This window comes from Myotis brandtii, unplaced genomic scaffold, assembly GCF_000412655.1.
Source record: "Myotis brandtii unplaced genomic scaffold, ASM41265v1 scaffold152, whole genome shotgun sequence".
In the NCBI taxonomy this organism is placed as follows: domain Eukaryota; kingdom Metazoa; phylum Chordata; class Mammalia; order Chiroptera; family Vespertilionidae; genus Myotis; species Myotis brandtii.
This window is the reverse complement of record NW_005355502.1, coordinates 295,526-311,567: the sequence shown is the minus strand read 5'-3', so window position 1 is coordinate 311,567 and position 16,042 is coordinate 295,526. Positions and strand designations below refer to the sequence as shown.

Genomic DNA, 16,042 nt, shown 5'->3' with positions numbered 1-16,042 from the left:
CTGTTCCTCAGCCCAGCCTGCACCCTCTCCAATCTGGGACCACCACTGGCTCCTAACTTAGAGCACCAGCGGGTCTTTCTTTATTTTTATTTATTTAAAATTTTTTTAAGGGCTAAGTCTATGATTTTTAATTAAAACTGAAAAACTGTCCGGGACAGGAATGACAGAGGACCCATCCTAGGTGGATGGGATCCTGGGGGTGGAGAGTGGGGAACATTGTTGACACAGTTGTCAGAATTCAAATGGGGTCTGTGGATTGAACCTTAATACTGTTTGAATGGAGATTTCCTCACGTGGTTCGGTGGAGAATTGTTATGCAGGAGTGTCTGCTTTTGGGAAATACACAGGGGAGTATCCGGGCAGCCTGTCATGTGTAGAGCATGCTCTCAAACAGCTCAGAAAAAGACTGGGGAGCGGCGGCGCGAGCAGCTGGAGGAGGAGCGGCGGCGCCGGGCTTCTCCCCGCGGGGGCCCCCAGCATGGTTGACTATATTGTGGAGAATGACTATGATGCTGTGCATGATGATGAATTAACTATTCGAGTTGGGGAAATCATCAGGAATGTGAAAAAACTACAGGAGGAAGGGTGGCTAGAAGGAGAACTAAATGGGAGAAGAGGAATGTTTCCTGATAATTTTGTTAAGGAAATTAAGAGAGGAACAGAATCCAAGGATGACAATTTGCCCATCAGACGGGAAAGGCATGGGAATGTAGCAAGTCTTGTACAACGAATAAGCACCTATGGACTTCCAGCTGGAGGAATTCAGCCACATCCACCAACTAAAAACATTTTAAAAAAGATCAAGAAGCGGCAATGTAAGGTTCTGTTTGAGTACATTCCACAAAATGATGATGAACTGGAGTTGAAAGTGGGAGATATTATTGATATTAATGATGAGGTAAGGAAAACGTGTTAGAGATCAAGCAGCAGTTAGAATTAATGCTCTGGATATCAGAAAAATGCTTTGTAAGGATGTTAATTTTTTGTAACAGTTTTTTGCAAGTTTATTTGCAGGTTTTCTTTTTTAATAAAAATTTTAAGATACAGACTTTAAAATGAATCTTTAATGACTTAATATCTCATTGTCTTATATGTAGAAATAAAATTTCACATCCTGCATATCAGATATTTACATTACGATTCATAACAGTAGCAAAATTACAGTTATGAAGTAGCAACGAAAATCATTTTATGGTTGGGGATCATCACAACATGAGGAACTGTATTAAAGGGTCGGGGCATTAGGAAGGTTGAGAACCACTGGGTTAATGCTCAACCACTGAGCCACACTGGCTGGGCACAGAAGCTGTAAATTTGACATGCTCTTGTTAAGGATTTTGTATATTATGATTTCTTGGATTTCTTAATTAGCATTTTACTAATTGAAAATACCTAAATTGTTATTGTTTCACACAACATCCAGAAAAACATCAGGATAAAGTATATCTTACTCTTTGGAATATGTTAGTGCTCAGTCATTTAATTTATTATTTTTATTTGACATTTTTTATTAGGAGGCATATAATGTAAACACTATGGAAGGCAGGGGGAGTATCAAGATTTTCTTGTCATTCTTCAAAAACGAATTATTCTTTCAGAATCTGTTTGGACTGGGCCCACCTTATCTTTCCCCTCTCAGGGGAATGGGAATGAAACTGCACCCGGATCGGTGACACAGCCAAAGAAAATTCGAGGGATTGGATTTGGAGATATTTTTAAAGAAGGCTCTGTGAAACTTAGGACAAGAGCATCCAGTAGTGAAACAGAAGAGAAAAAATCAGAAAAGCCCTCAATCATACAGTCACTAGGATCCAGAACTCAGAACACGTAGATAACAAAATCAGACACTGAAGGTAAAACAAAAGCTAAGGAATATTGTAGAGCGTTATTTGCCTATGAAGGTACTAATGAAGATGAACTTACTTTTAAAGAGGGAGACATAATCCACTTGATAAGTAAGGAGACTGGAGAAACTGGCTGGTGGAAGGGTGAACTTAATGGTAAAGAAGGAGTATTTCCGGACAATTTTGCTGTTCAGTTAAATGAACTGGATAAGGACTTTTCAAAACCAAAGAAACCACCACCTCCTGCTAAGGGTCCAGCCCCAAAGCCTGAGCTGATATCTACAGAGAAAAAGTATTTTCCTGTAAAGCCTGAAGAAAGAGATGAAAAGTCCATGCTGGACTAGAAACCTTCTAAACCAGCTGCTCCACAAGTTCTACCCAAGAAGCCTACTCCACCCACCAAAGCCAATGATTTATTGAGATCTTCTGGAACAGTGTACCCAAAGCGACCTGAGAAACCAGTTCCTCCACTACCACCTGTAGCCAGGATCAATGGGGAAGTGCCTGCCATTTCATCAAAATTTGAAACTGAGCCAGTATCAAAACCAAAGTTAGATTCTGAACAGTCACCACTTAGACCAAAATCAGTAGATCTAGATTCATTTACAATTAGGAGCTTTAAAGAAACAGATATTGTGAATTTTGATGACATAGCTTCCTCAGAAAACTTACTCCATCTCACTGCAAACAGACCGAAGATGCCTGGAAGAAGGTTGCCTGGCCGCTTCAATGGCGGGCATTCTCCAACTCAAAGCCCAGACAAAATCTTGAAGTCACCCAAAGAAGAAGATAGTGCCAACATAAAGCCATCTGAATTTAAAAAAGATTCTTGCAACTCTCCAAAGCCATCTCTGTACCTTTCAACACCTCCAAGTCCTTCAAAACCAAATGCGGCTAGTTTTTTAACTCCATCAGAAATCAAAGCTAAATTAGAAGCAGACGATGGGAAAAAAATTCCCTGAAAGAAATTAAAGCTGAGATGATTGAACTGCTGTGCATTGTGGAAGCACTGAAAAAGGAGCACGGGAAAGAACTGGAAAAACTATGAAAAGATTTGGAAGAAGAGAAGGCTCTGAGAAGTAATCTAGAGGTCGAAATCGAGAAGCTGAAAAAAGCTGTCCTATCTTCTTGAAGAGGCACAGACCCAGTATTTATAATGAAACTAGAGGCCCGGTGCACAAAAATTTGTGCACTCGGGGGGCGGGGGGAGGGGGGTCCCCCAGCCCGGCCTGTGCCCTCTCGCAGTCTGGATGTCAATTTAACCCTTAACTTGTTGTGCCTAAAAACTACAGCACATACATGGTATGCAAACACCAGCCTTATTGCTGTGCTTTTCTGCTTATTTTACAGGCTTCTCTATTACCCATTTCATAATCTTGTGATTTAATCCTTTATGCCCCTTCCTCTGATTTTTAATAATTGTAAAAAAAACTCAAAACTTTCAGAAGTTCAGTGTGAGGTTTCATACTTTGACAAGTTATCATTATGTAAATGCTAGATTTTACAATGTTTAATTGACCTAATAGACCAAACTAAGTGGTGGAGATATTTTGGACTGTGATTTAGGAAGCAACTTCATAAAGAGTGTTAATATATCATTAAATCGTAGCTTATTTAAAACCAAATCTAGTTGACCATATTAAAAATGCATTTTCACAAAATGGATGAATTAGCAGTTCCTTCAGAGTCATTTATGAACAGGTGGATATTTTAAAGTGTTATATGTGTAGTCTGAAAATGTCCGTTTTTATAATAAAAGTAGAAATTGACAATCTTCATTTGTAAAATAATTTAGATTTTAAGATTTTTTTTATTGCAAATGACTTAGATTTTGAGTACCCTCTATCATGCTTCCTTTTTATGTTATTTTAAAGCACCAAACCAATATTTTTCCTTTAAAGTTTTGATCTTATAATTCTGAAATCTTATATTAATTTTGTCACATTTCAAATAAAATAACTAAAAAAAAAAAGACTGGGGGAAATGGGCATATATGTGTATAAATGCACACACTCACACACAGTCTAACCTTGCCACTTTCGACTACACCTTGTGCACCTGCCTACTTGCTAAGATCCATAACTCCAGAATCAAGGTTTGCAGAGCGTCCTCGGCCATTGGGCCACGGCCAGGGTGCAGGAACCCTGCAGACAGACCCGCAGGCACAGTGCCAGCTGAGGTCTAACAGGTGCCACTGTTTTCTTGTTTCCGCTCCAGTATGTGAACTGGGGTCTGTTTCGTGATGGGTTCCGTTGGGGCTTTGGCATTTCTGCGCTTCCTTGTGGCGTCTGGCTGTGTGGGATGGCCAAGCTGGCGCTCCAGTGGATGCCGGTTCCCTGAGCCCGAGAAGACTGTGCGTTAAATACGGAGAAAAGATTGCGTCGTAAGCAAGTTCAGGCTGCCCCATTTCAACCTTCAGGAATCAACAGCACCCATCACATACGGTGTCCTTTCAACGGAAACACAGAGAGTGCTGCCCTGAGCACGCACGGCGCCGGCTCACCGGGGCCCACAGACCAGCAGCGATGGCCACTTGAGGGTGACGTCGTAAAGTCGTGATGCTGAGGTGATGCCGGGAGTGAGTCCACTGCCAAGGCCACGTCCTGGCCCACAACCTGGCCCACGTCCGGGCCTACGCCCCCAGTGAAGCCTGCAGTCGGGCACCAACAGGCGGCTCGGGGAACTGACATAGCCATGTAGGTACCACTGCAGTTTCTCTATGCACTTTTAAACCATCCGCGTTCTTCCAGAAAAAAGGGCTTTTTCTCCCACTCTGGACAGCCACGCTTGCTTGAAAATACTACTGAATCTGTATAAAAAGGAAAATTCACAATAGTTTTTTTTATTGAAATGTATTATTTTTAAAGAGATCTATACTATAAATATGGTGATATCTTTACAAATAATCTGTAAAATATACTATTTGAGAGGGACAAATTAGCTTTATAGTAACTATAGTCACTACGTTATACTTAGGGGATATGTACTTTTGTGTATATATATAAATATGTATTTTTTTCTTTCACTTTTAGCTTCTTACCCAGGATGACACTGTTGTGCCTGTTTGTTTGCAGTGCTGTTTATATTCTGGGTGATGTAATGGGAGTTTTCTAGCTGTATCCAGATTACTCACCCATGCATATAGGAATATCTAATGAATTAATCAAAATAATTTCTTCTGCTTTTAGAATATTTCATATTGCTTGCACTATAGGATTTATAAAAGGAATTTAGTTAAGATATATTGGGTTGTTAAATATATTTGGAAAAATACGAGCTATATTTTAAATTCATTGGGTATAAAGAACTAAAAATGTCAATTTAACCCTTAACTTGTTGTGCCTAAAAACTACAGCACATACATGGTATGCAAACACCAGCCTTATTGCTGTGCTTTTCTGCTTATTTTACAGGCTTCTCTATTACCCATTTCATAATCTTGTGATGTAATCCTTTATGCCCCTTCCTCTGATTTTTAATAATTGTAAACAAAACTCAAAACGTTCAGAAGTTCAGTGTGAGGTTTCATACTTTGACAAGTTATCATTATGTAAATGCTAGATTTTACAATGTTTAATTGACCTAATAGACCAAACTAAGTGGTGGAGATATTTTGGACTGTGATTTAGGAAGCAACTTCATAAAGAGTGTTAATATATCATTAAATTGTAGCTTATTTAAAACCAAATATAGTTGACCATATTAAAAATGCATTTTCACAAAATGGATGAATTAGCAGTTCCTTCAGAGTCATTTATGAACAGTTGGATATTTTAAAGTGTTATATGTGTAGTCTGAAAATGTCCGTTTTTATAATAAAAGTAGAAATTTGACATTCTTCATTTGCAAAATAATTTAGATTTTAAGATTTTTTTTATTGCAAATGACTTAGATTTTGAGTACCCTCTATCATGCTTCCTTTTTATGTTATTTTAAAGCACCAAACCAATATTTTTCCTTTAAAGTTTTGATCTTATAATTCTGAAATCTTATATTAATTTTGTCACATTTCAAATAAAATAACTAAAAAAAAAAAGACTGGGGGAAATGGGCATATATGTGTATAAATGCACACACTCACACACAGTCTAACCTTGCCACTTTCGACTACACCTTGTGCACCTGCCTACTTGCTAAGATCCATAACTCCAGAATCAAGGTTTGCAGAGCGTCCTCGGCCATTGGGCCACGGCCAGGGTGCAGGAACCCTGCAGACAGACCCGCAGGCACAGTGCCAGCTGAGGTCTAACAGGTGCCACTGTTTTCTTGTTTCCGCTCCAGTATGTGAACTGGGGTCTGTTTCGTGATGGGTTCCGTTGGGGCTTTGGCATTTCTGCGCTTCCTTGTGGCGTCTGGCTGTGTGGGATGGCCAAGCTGGCGCTCCAGTGGATGCCGGTTCCCTGAGCCCGAGAAGACTGTGCGTTAAATACGGAGAAAAGATTGCGTCGTAAGCAAGTTCAGGCTGCCCCATTTCAACCTTCAGGAATCAACAGCACCCATCACATACGGTGTCCTTTCAACGGAAACACAGAGAGTGCTGCCCTGAGCACGCACGGCGCCGGCTCACCGGGGCCCACAGACCAGCAGCGATGGCCACTTGAGGGTGACGTCGTAAAGTCGTGATGCTGAGGTGATGCCGGGAGTGAGTCCACTGCCAAGGCCACGTCCTGGCCCACAACCTGGCCCACGTCCGGGCCTACGCCCCCAGTGAAGCCTGCAGTCGGGCACCAACAGGCGGCTCGGGGAACTGACATAGCCATGTAGGTACCACTGCAGTTTCTCTATGCACTTTTAAACCATCCGCGTTCTTCCAGAAAAAAGGGCTTTTTCTCCCACTCTGGACAGCCACGCTCCCCCGGAGGCGCCCAAAGACCTGGGGCCTACCTAGCACCCCAGCCTTGCTGACCCCTCGAGCCACTGCCCTAACAGCTCCGACCTCTGCAGCCCTCGGCACAGCCCACCGGCGCCATCCAGCTTGGTCTGTCCAGCACAGTCCGTCCATCTGCAGGACACCCAAGGCCACCCGGCCACACACACTCGGGCCGCTCCTGCCTGGACTCCGCTTTCCTGCGCCTGGCAGTGGGTCCGGTGTGCCTGCGCGGAGCTGCCTCAGTGACTGCACTTCAAGAAGCTGCCCTTCCTTTATTTTTAAAAGACTGCACCGCACACACCCAGCCTTCAGCGCGCCCCGGCCTGGGTGAGGGGCCGCCAGCATTTTGCAGGCCAGCAGCACCCCTGATTATGGCGGGGATCCCCTCTGGGGTGCTGGGCCAGCCTGGGCTAGCGGCCACCAGTGGTTTGAAGGCCGGCCACGCTCCTGATCCAGGCGGGGTCCCCTCATGGTGACCTGTCGTCCATCTGGTTGTGACGGCCCTAGTCTATTATTAGTATAGACTAGTGGCCCAGTACACAAATTCATGCACATTGAAAGAAAATTAATTTGAAGAAATATTTTAATATCGTTATTCACCCTTTCTCTATAATAGAAGTGTCAGAGATGAAAGAAAATTAGTAAAATGTATATGAAAATAATATATAAATTGATTAATAAATAAACAATAACAACATGATATAAAAACAACAAAGACATGATATAAAAAGAACAAAAACGTTATATAAAAACAAGATTGACATAAACAATGACTGATAAATTAATTAAACTTATTCTAACACTGAGGCCAGTGTCGGACGGGGAGAAATCAATTCTTTGAATCAGAACAACCTCTCCTCCGCAGATCCTGTTAATACTTCAGTTTCAATTATGTTAGGTTGTAATCTTTTGATAATAAATCTAGTACCATTACAAAGACCCCATTTACTATTAAGATTTCTCAGTAGCATGATAATTGCACCTACTTTCAATTCTAATTTAGACACGGCATTCCCGAAGGAGTAATATTTTTAGGAAATTTGATGGGAAAATTTTCCTTTTAGACATCATCCATGGAATCTAGTATTATTGTCAATTACACTGTCTTCTCTGAGTCTTAATGCAATATCCGTTCACCATGTGGGAAAAGAATAGGATACGTCATTACATCTAATGTAGGAAACAGGATACTGTTTTTTATGTTATTTTAAAGCACCAAACCAATATTTTTCCTTTAAAGTTTTGATCTTATAATTCTGAAATCTTATATTAATTTTGTCACATTTCAAATAAAATAACTAAAAAAAAAAAGACTGGGGGAAATGGGCATATATGTGTATAAATGCACACACTCACACACAGTCTAACCTTGCCACTTTCGACTACACCTTGTGCACCTGCCTACTTGCTAAGATCCATAACTCCAGAATCAAGGTTTGCAGAGCGTCCTCGGCCATTGGGCCACGGCCAGGGTGCAGGAACCCTGCAGACAGACCCGCAGGCACAGTGCCAGCTGAGGTCTAACAGGTGCCACTGTTTTCTTGTTTCCGCTCCAGTATGTGAACTGGGGTCTGTTTCGTGATGGGTTCCGTTGGGGCTTTGGCATTTCTGCGCTTCCTTGTGGCGTCTGGCTGTGTGGGATGGCCAAGCTGGCGCTCCAGTGGATGCCGGTTCCCTGAGCCCGAGAAGACTGTGCGTTAAATACGGAGAAAAGATTGCGTCGTAAGCAAGTTCAGGCTGCCCCATTTCAACCTTCAGGAATCAACAGCACCCATCACATACGGTGTCCTTTCAACGGAAACACAGAGAGTGCTGCCCTGAGCACGCACGGCGCCGGCTCACCGGGGCCCACAGACCAGCAGCGATGGCCACTTGAGGGTGACGTCGTAAAGTCGTGATGCTGAGGTGATGCCGGGAGTGAGTCCACTGCCAAGGCCACGTCCTGGCCCACAACCTGGCCCACGTCCGGGCCTACGCCCCCAGTGAAGCCTGCAGTCGGGCACCAACAGGCGGCTCGGGGAACTGACATAGCCATGTAGGTACCACTGCAGTTTCTCTATGCACTTTTAAACCATCCGCGTTCTTCCAGAAAAAAGGGCTTTTTCTCCCACTCTGGACAGCCACGCTCCCCCGGAGGCGCCCAAAGACCTGGGGCCTACCTAGCACCCCAGCCTTGCTGACCCCTCGAGCCACTGCCCTAACAGCTCCGACCTCTGCAGCCCTCGGCACAGCCCACCGGCGCCATCCAGCTTGGTCTGTCCAGCACAGTCCGTCCATCTGCAGGACACCCAAGGCCACCCGGCCACACACACTCGGGCCGCTCCTGCCTGGACTCCGCTTTCCTGCGCCTGGCAGTGGGTCCGGTGTGCCTGCGCGGAGCTGCCTCAGTGACTGCACTTCAAGAAGCTGCCCTTCCTTTATTTTTAAAAGACTGCACCGCACACACCCAGCCTTCAGCGCGCCCCGGCCTGGGTGAGGGGCCGCCAGCATTTTGCAGGCCAGCAGCACCCCTGATTATGGCGGGGATCCCCTCTGGGGTGCTGGGCCAGCCTGGGCTAGCGGCCACCAGTGGTTTGAAGGCCGGCCACGCTCCTGATCCAGGCGGGGTCCCCTCATGGTGACCTGTCGTCCATCTGGTTGTGACGGCCCTAGTCTATTATTAGTATAGACTAGTGGCCCAGTACACAAATTCATGCACATTGAAAGAAAATTAATTTGAAGAAATATTTTAATATCGTTATTCACCCTTTCTCTATAATAGAAGTGTCAGAGATGAAAGAAAATTAGTAAAATGTATATGAAAATAATATATAAATTGATTAATAAATAAACAATAACAACATGATATAAAAACAACAAAGACATGATATAAAAAGAACAAAAACGTTATATAAAAACAAGATTGACATAAACAATGACTGATAAATTAATTAAACTTATTCTAACACTGAGGCCAGTGTCGGACGGGGAGAAATCAATTCTTTGAATCAGAACAACCTCTCCTCCGCAGATCCTGTTAATACTTCAGTTTCAATTATGTTAGGTTGTAATCTTTTAATACTGCATTTGTGTGACTTGTGTCCTTACATTTTGTCTAGTATTATTGTCGATTACACTGTTGTCTCTGAGTCTTAATGCAATATCTGTTCCCCAGCCTTTTTCACCATGTGGAAAAAGAATAGGATATGTCATTGCATCTAATGTAGGAAACAGGATATTGATTTGTTTCATTTTAGTGGCATTTGGATTATTTGGATCTGGTTTACAATGAATGAGCAAGTCCCTTTCAAAAGGAGGTCCTCCATCTTCATTTCTGAATATGACAGCAACTTCGGTTACACGGGGATAATTATATCTACCCAGCTTACTATTATAATCATATTTAACCACCATTGTTACTTCCGTGTGCTGCTGCCACTTTCTTTCAGCTTCAGAATGTCAACAAAAACAACCAAATTCACAATCGACAATGACAGATCAAACACATGTGTGCGATTGGTGCCAGTGAGAGCTTTATGTATATAGATAAACTTGCTTAATTAGACCTACTTTCTGGTTTAGCCAAACTTTTCCCAACCCAGTGAAGCACCCCAACTTCTCTTTCAGGTAATTGTCAGCAACACAGCAGTAAATATCAACACGAAGCAGATTATTATTGTAGACCACGCAGGGAGAACAAAGGGTAAAATATTTAACTGCAGCAGTGTTTGACTATATTCTGCGCAGTGAGAAAACCTGAAGTCATTTTCAAGGTCCACCATTTCTTCTTTTCAGTCGGGTCAAGTTTCTAAACTTTCTAAATTTCCACTTTCCGGCTAATGAAAAGAAAATAGGATTCTACTGAGTCTCCTATCTACCCACTCCAGGACTTCTGTGAGGATCAAATGAGATGAGGCACAGGAAAATGCTTCACAGACATTTGGTTAAAGTGTAAAATGTTTCCACCTGAGGCTAGTCGCTAGGAAGAGGAAGCAGGGCATTGCTACGTGACATCATTACCAAGATGGTTGGACACTTAGCATATTAGCCTTTTATAGAGATAGATAAACACTGCCCCATTCGCTGGCATCCCCGTGTGATGGGCTCTGTTCACTGGAGTGAGGGCAGCCTGGTGTCCGGGGAAAGAGTCACTCATCCTGGGATCGCACACTGTAGCACAAGCCGGGCCTCGCTCTCCAGGCAGTGGCCCTGCCTGTCCACCGCGAACCCCAGTGCCCTGAGGGGCCTCCTCCTGGCCTGTAGCCCAGCTCAGACCTGCGGGTCTGACCTCCAGGAACTGCTCTCTCAGCCATGGTGGCGAGGAGGGGGGCACAGGCTGCTTAGCGGGGCAGCTCCTCCCAGTTCTGCTGTGTGTGGTGAGGTTACAAAGTCAGGCCCAGCCCCTGCTCTTCTGGATTGCTGCTGGGTCTTGTGACTTCCCACTCTGGGCATTGGATCCAGGCTCCTACTGTGATCACTGTAAGTTTTTGAGTTTCAACTCTTTAGAGGCACTCACTCAACCAGCCTCTAGGACACAAGCCATCCCCCAGGCCTGGACTGAGTCGGGTTCCCATCAACCACCTCACAGCCCAGAGCCCCCACTGCCTTCCTCCTCCTCCATGGTCGGCTCTGCCTTCTCTCTTGGTAATCTGGGAGCCCGCTGCCCCTCTCCCACTATATTTTCATTGGAGGCACCAGTAACCCTGATTTTAAAATTGTGAAAAAATACACAGAACAAAATTTACCATGTTAACTATTCTAAAGGGCACAGTTCAGTGGCATTAGTGCCTTCCCAGTGCTGGGCAACCGCCACCACCATCTGGTTCATAAGCCTTTCATCCCGAAAGGAGACCCACACACATCAAGCAGCCACTGCTCACACTCCTCTCCTCGGCCCCTGCCCTCCACGGATCCATTTGTTTCCACAGACGGTTCTTCATCCTCAGACCCACAGTCAACGGATCTGCCTTTCACATAAACGGGATCATCTGATGTTGCCTTGGTGTCTGCATTCTTTCACATCGCAGGGCAGCAGGACCCTTGTTTATCCATTCACCACTGCTGGGCACGTGCGTAGTTCTACCTTTTCACTACTGTGACTATAGCTGCGATGGAGGTGTGTACAAGTCTTTGTTTGAACAGCTAGTTTCGATTTTTTTGAGTATATACCTAGAAGTGAATGGCTAGGTCACAAGGAAATTTTAGGATTGACTTACTGAGAAACCACCAATTGCTTTTACAATGGCTGCATCATTTTATATTTTTACCAGCAATATAGGAGGGTTCTACTTGCTTCACATCCTTGCCAGGATTGGTATTTTCATTTTAGAAGTTATTATGATAGCCATCCTAACGGGCGTGAAGTGGAATCTCACCATGGTTTTGATTTCCATTTCCTTAATGGTCATGATATTGAGCATCTCTCTATGTACTTGTTGGCCATTGGTGTGTGGTTTTTGCTGCTGTTGTTGTTGTTTTTAGAAACATCCTTTGAACTTTCTCCTTCTTGGATTAGTATCCAGAGGCCTGTCGTCTTCCAGAAGATCCCACAGAATCTTGGGGGGAAATCTCGGGGTGGGGTTTCCTCAATTCCTTCCCTTCCAGAAAATGTTTGTGTTCGTTACATACCCAGCTCTCACCACGAGGAAGTTAGAGAGATGCTTCCTCAAACTCAGAAAACCAAGTCCTACCTATTGCGTCCTCTCCCAGGGCAGGAGGTACCTTACTTAAGAAAGCTACTCAGACCCTAGCCAGTTTAGCTCAGTGGAGAGAGCGTCGGCCTGCGGACCAAAGGGTTCCAGGTTTGATTCTAGCCAGGGGCATGTACCTTGGTTGCAGGCTTCTCCCCGGCCCAGGTTAGGGCTTGTGCAGGAGGCAACCAATCGATGTGTTTCTCTCACATTGATGTTTCTCTCTGTCTTTCCCTCTCTCTTCCACTCTCCATAAAAAAATCAATGGAAAAAGATCCTCGGGTGAGGATTAACAAAAAAAAAGAAAGCTACTAGGGATTTTCTCTCCAAAATAAAGAAGACAGTTTCCAGCTGAGCCTATAAATGTAAGCCACTCTTGCTTTAAAATATATATATTTAAAAATTACATATACTGTCCTAGCCAGTGTGGCTCAGTGGATAGAGCATCGGCCTGCAGACCGAAGGGTCCCAGGTTCGATTCTGGTTAATGGCACATGCCCGGGTTGCATGCTCGATCCCCAGCAGGGGGCAGCCGATCAATGATTCTCATCATTGATGTTTCTCTCTCTCTCCCTCTCCCTTCCTCTCTGAAATAAATTAAAATGTTAAAATAAAATTAAAAATTACTTATAAAGTATATAATTATGCAAATTTCAGAGTAAAAGCAGCCCTATATGAATGCCATAGAACATAAGGTAATCACCAGAATCTTTTCAATTACAAATCAGTGTTCTTACTATAGTTCTGAAAGTCTCATGCTCATAGGAGTAGTAGGTACCCTCGACGTCCCTGGTCTGGGCAAGCCCAAACCCTCCTCAGGGCTAAACAAGATCATACACAACTTTCCCACAGGCTTCTCTGTATCAGCGACCCAAGGCCACAAAACCCTTCGTCTCTGCACTGTGACACTGACACGCTCCGCAGAACAGACCGGAGGAGCTCCTGGTTACTGAAGGTGGCACTGACTGCAGTCAGCAAGCTGGCTGTGCCTCGTTACAGTCAAGTTCTTTCTTTACACTTGATTTATCTGAAAGCTCGGAAGGGCACACAGAGTGTGGATTTACCAGGGAGGGAGGACATGGGTGCGAGGGCTTTCCTTCTCTACCCCATATCCTTCTGGGTTGGATTGGTTGGGACCAGAAACCCTTTATCGTTCTTCATTTCCTTCATTTCAAACTAGAGGATGTGCACAGGGGGCAGGAGTGGGGAGTCCCTCAGCCTGGCCTGCACCCTCTTGCAGTCCAGGAGCCCTTGGGAGATGTCCAACTGATGGCTTAGACCCGCTCCTCGCCAGGTGCCAAGTGATCGCCGCAGGTCCTGGGAGTCCGAATCAAGGCTCTGCGCTCAGGAGGCAGCTGCCTTCCAGCGGGTCTTGCCAGCGCAGGACTAAACAGGCCTCTCCCAGGAAGCCACTCCTTTTTTTTTTTTTTTTAAACTAAGTCCCTTTAATAATAAAGACATATCACAGTATGACTTGGAAAAATGGAATTTCCCCCAGTAGCTCATTTGGTGACAATTGAGATAAAGTTCCTCCAACTTTTCTTGGTACTTGCTTACCCAACTCATCAGGGAATGACTAAGTTGCAAAAGCACTGAAGCTATTCAGTGAACTTTGTGATGATTTATAGGGTTAAATTACAGGCCAGTTTGCGATGCCAAAGACCATATGACCGCCCAGTGCTTTGGCCTCTTCCTGCACGAACACCCAGAGCTGACATGTACGTGGTCACCGCTGCCCAGATGTTTCCAGTGTACAGTCAAGGGCGAGAGCCACTGCTCTGGACACTTAATGCCTCCACGGTGGCTCAAAGCACAGTCCCCACACTGGCAGCGTCCGACTGCCTGAGAACTACACGGCCCGGCCTCCTGACCCGGACACTCTGTGGGGAAGGCCAGCAATCTGTGCACTGCCAGGCTCCCCAGAGAGCTGGGGTGCAGCCTAGTGAGTGTGAGCAGGCTGATGCTGAGCCCAGCAATCCCGGCTCCCTGGGCCCTGCCCCTGCACAGCTCTGCTCCTCTCCTCGTCACGTGGGCATCCATGCCCGGCTCCTGCATCTCTTGAGCCTCGGAGCAAGTTCCAGAGTCCGGCCTCAAGAAGGCTGGGAGCTTCCATTGCTGACCCCTGGAATGTTCCTTCCATCATGGAAGATGGCAGGTCTGGCCACTGCAGGACGAGAGCACATGGAACCCTGCGGGCCTCAGTCAGGAGCCATCACCAGGCCCGACACAGGGGGTGTGGGGGTGCAGCCAGTTTAACCTTCCAGTCCTCCGGCCCCAGACCCCCAGTCACCACTGAGTGCAGCTCTGCGAGTGAGTCAAGGAGGAGCCAGCAGCTAACTCACAGAATCGTGGGAAATAGTCCATTCTTTTGGTTTTAAGTCACTAAGATTTAGCAGTTTACACATAAACTTTGCCTGAAGGGCACTGGTTAGCCCTTTAGAGAAAGACTACAGGACAGTTGGACCTTGGTCAGGCCAGCTGCTAGGGGCTCAGATGCAGGGCCACACCTTTGTTTCTACTTTTTATTTTAAACTAGAGGCCCAGTGCACAAAATCCATACACGGGGCCTGCACCCTCTCCAATCCCCTCAGGGGATGTCTGACTGCACTTTTAACAGATGACAGCTCCATTGTTGTTTCTTTCTTATACTTAAACCCATTGGAATTAGTAGGTATTCAAAGTGTGTATACATTTTGGGGGGCACCCTGTATACCTCTAGTCAGCGGTGAAAGGAACCAACAGCAGATTTGGAACCCCCAGACAGGGAACCTCGCTCGCTCCCCGCATGTCTCCCCACTCCACTTTCCACCTTCGCAGGCAGTGGGAGAATCAATGTTTTCTCTCATTAACTCGGAAAAGCACGTCCTGTCACCCGCTGCCCAGCAGGAGTGCGCTAGGCCCCAAGCAAGCGAGGCTCAGTCAGGGCGGCCTTCGCTCATGGGTGCTGGCACCCAAAGTGCACATTCCTCCTCTGCAGTCGCCCCGACTATCCCACCGTTTCACTGAGAGGACGGAACTCCTCGCCTCCTCTGGGTTCCTGATCTCAAACGCTGACTGAAGGCACCTCAGTGACGGCCGCCCGCACCCACCAGGTGTGTCTGTCCGCACCTGCTCCCGCCTCAGCACCTGTATTAGCCCCATGGAGGAGATCTTGTCACCACACTGGCCTCCACGAGAACAGGCGTCACCACTCTGCCCTCTCACTGTCATCTCACAGGTGCTGACCCCGAGCACCCAGACACGCTCCAAAGGACGTGAGCATGCTGGAGGAGACGTGTGCATGTTGTGTGGGGGACGTAGGCATGCCAGGGTTGACGGAAGTGTGGCGGAGGGGTGGAGGGAACGTGCATGCGCTGTGGTCTGGGACAGTTGTGGGCACGTGTGGGTGACAGCATGCTGGGGGACATTCACATGTGAGGGGGTGGGGGGAGAGAATGCGTGCAGTGGAGGCCTGTGCCTGTGCAGATCTGCAAACCCACGCAGTGTGGCCAGGAGGACGTCAATCCGGCCCACCACGGGGGCTGTCCCTGCGATCGCACACTTTCTGGGCCAGGAGGCTGCACTGGGATCAGCCAGCAGCGAGGGTGAGGGTGAGGGCTGCCGGCTGAGAGGGCTCCACAGACAACCAGCACACCGTCAGTCGCAGGGGCTGCGGCCAC

General features: G+C 46.0%; 1 protein-coding gene and 1 pseudogene across 1 annotated transcript in view; one reads left to right on the top strand and one right to left on the bottom strand.

Annotated features, from left to right (window-relative positions):
- The window catches only part of IQCK (IQ motif containing K), a 131,652-nt gene that overhangs the window by 30,573 nt on the left and 85,037 nt on the right, over positions 1 to 16,042 (bottom strand). The gene's annotated exons all lie outside the window — the stretch shown is intronic.
- On the top strand, positions 418 to 3,000 carry LOC102239153 (annotated as a pseudogene).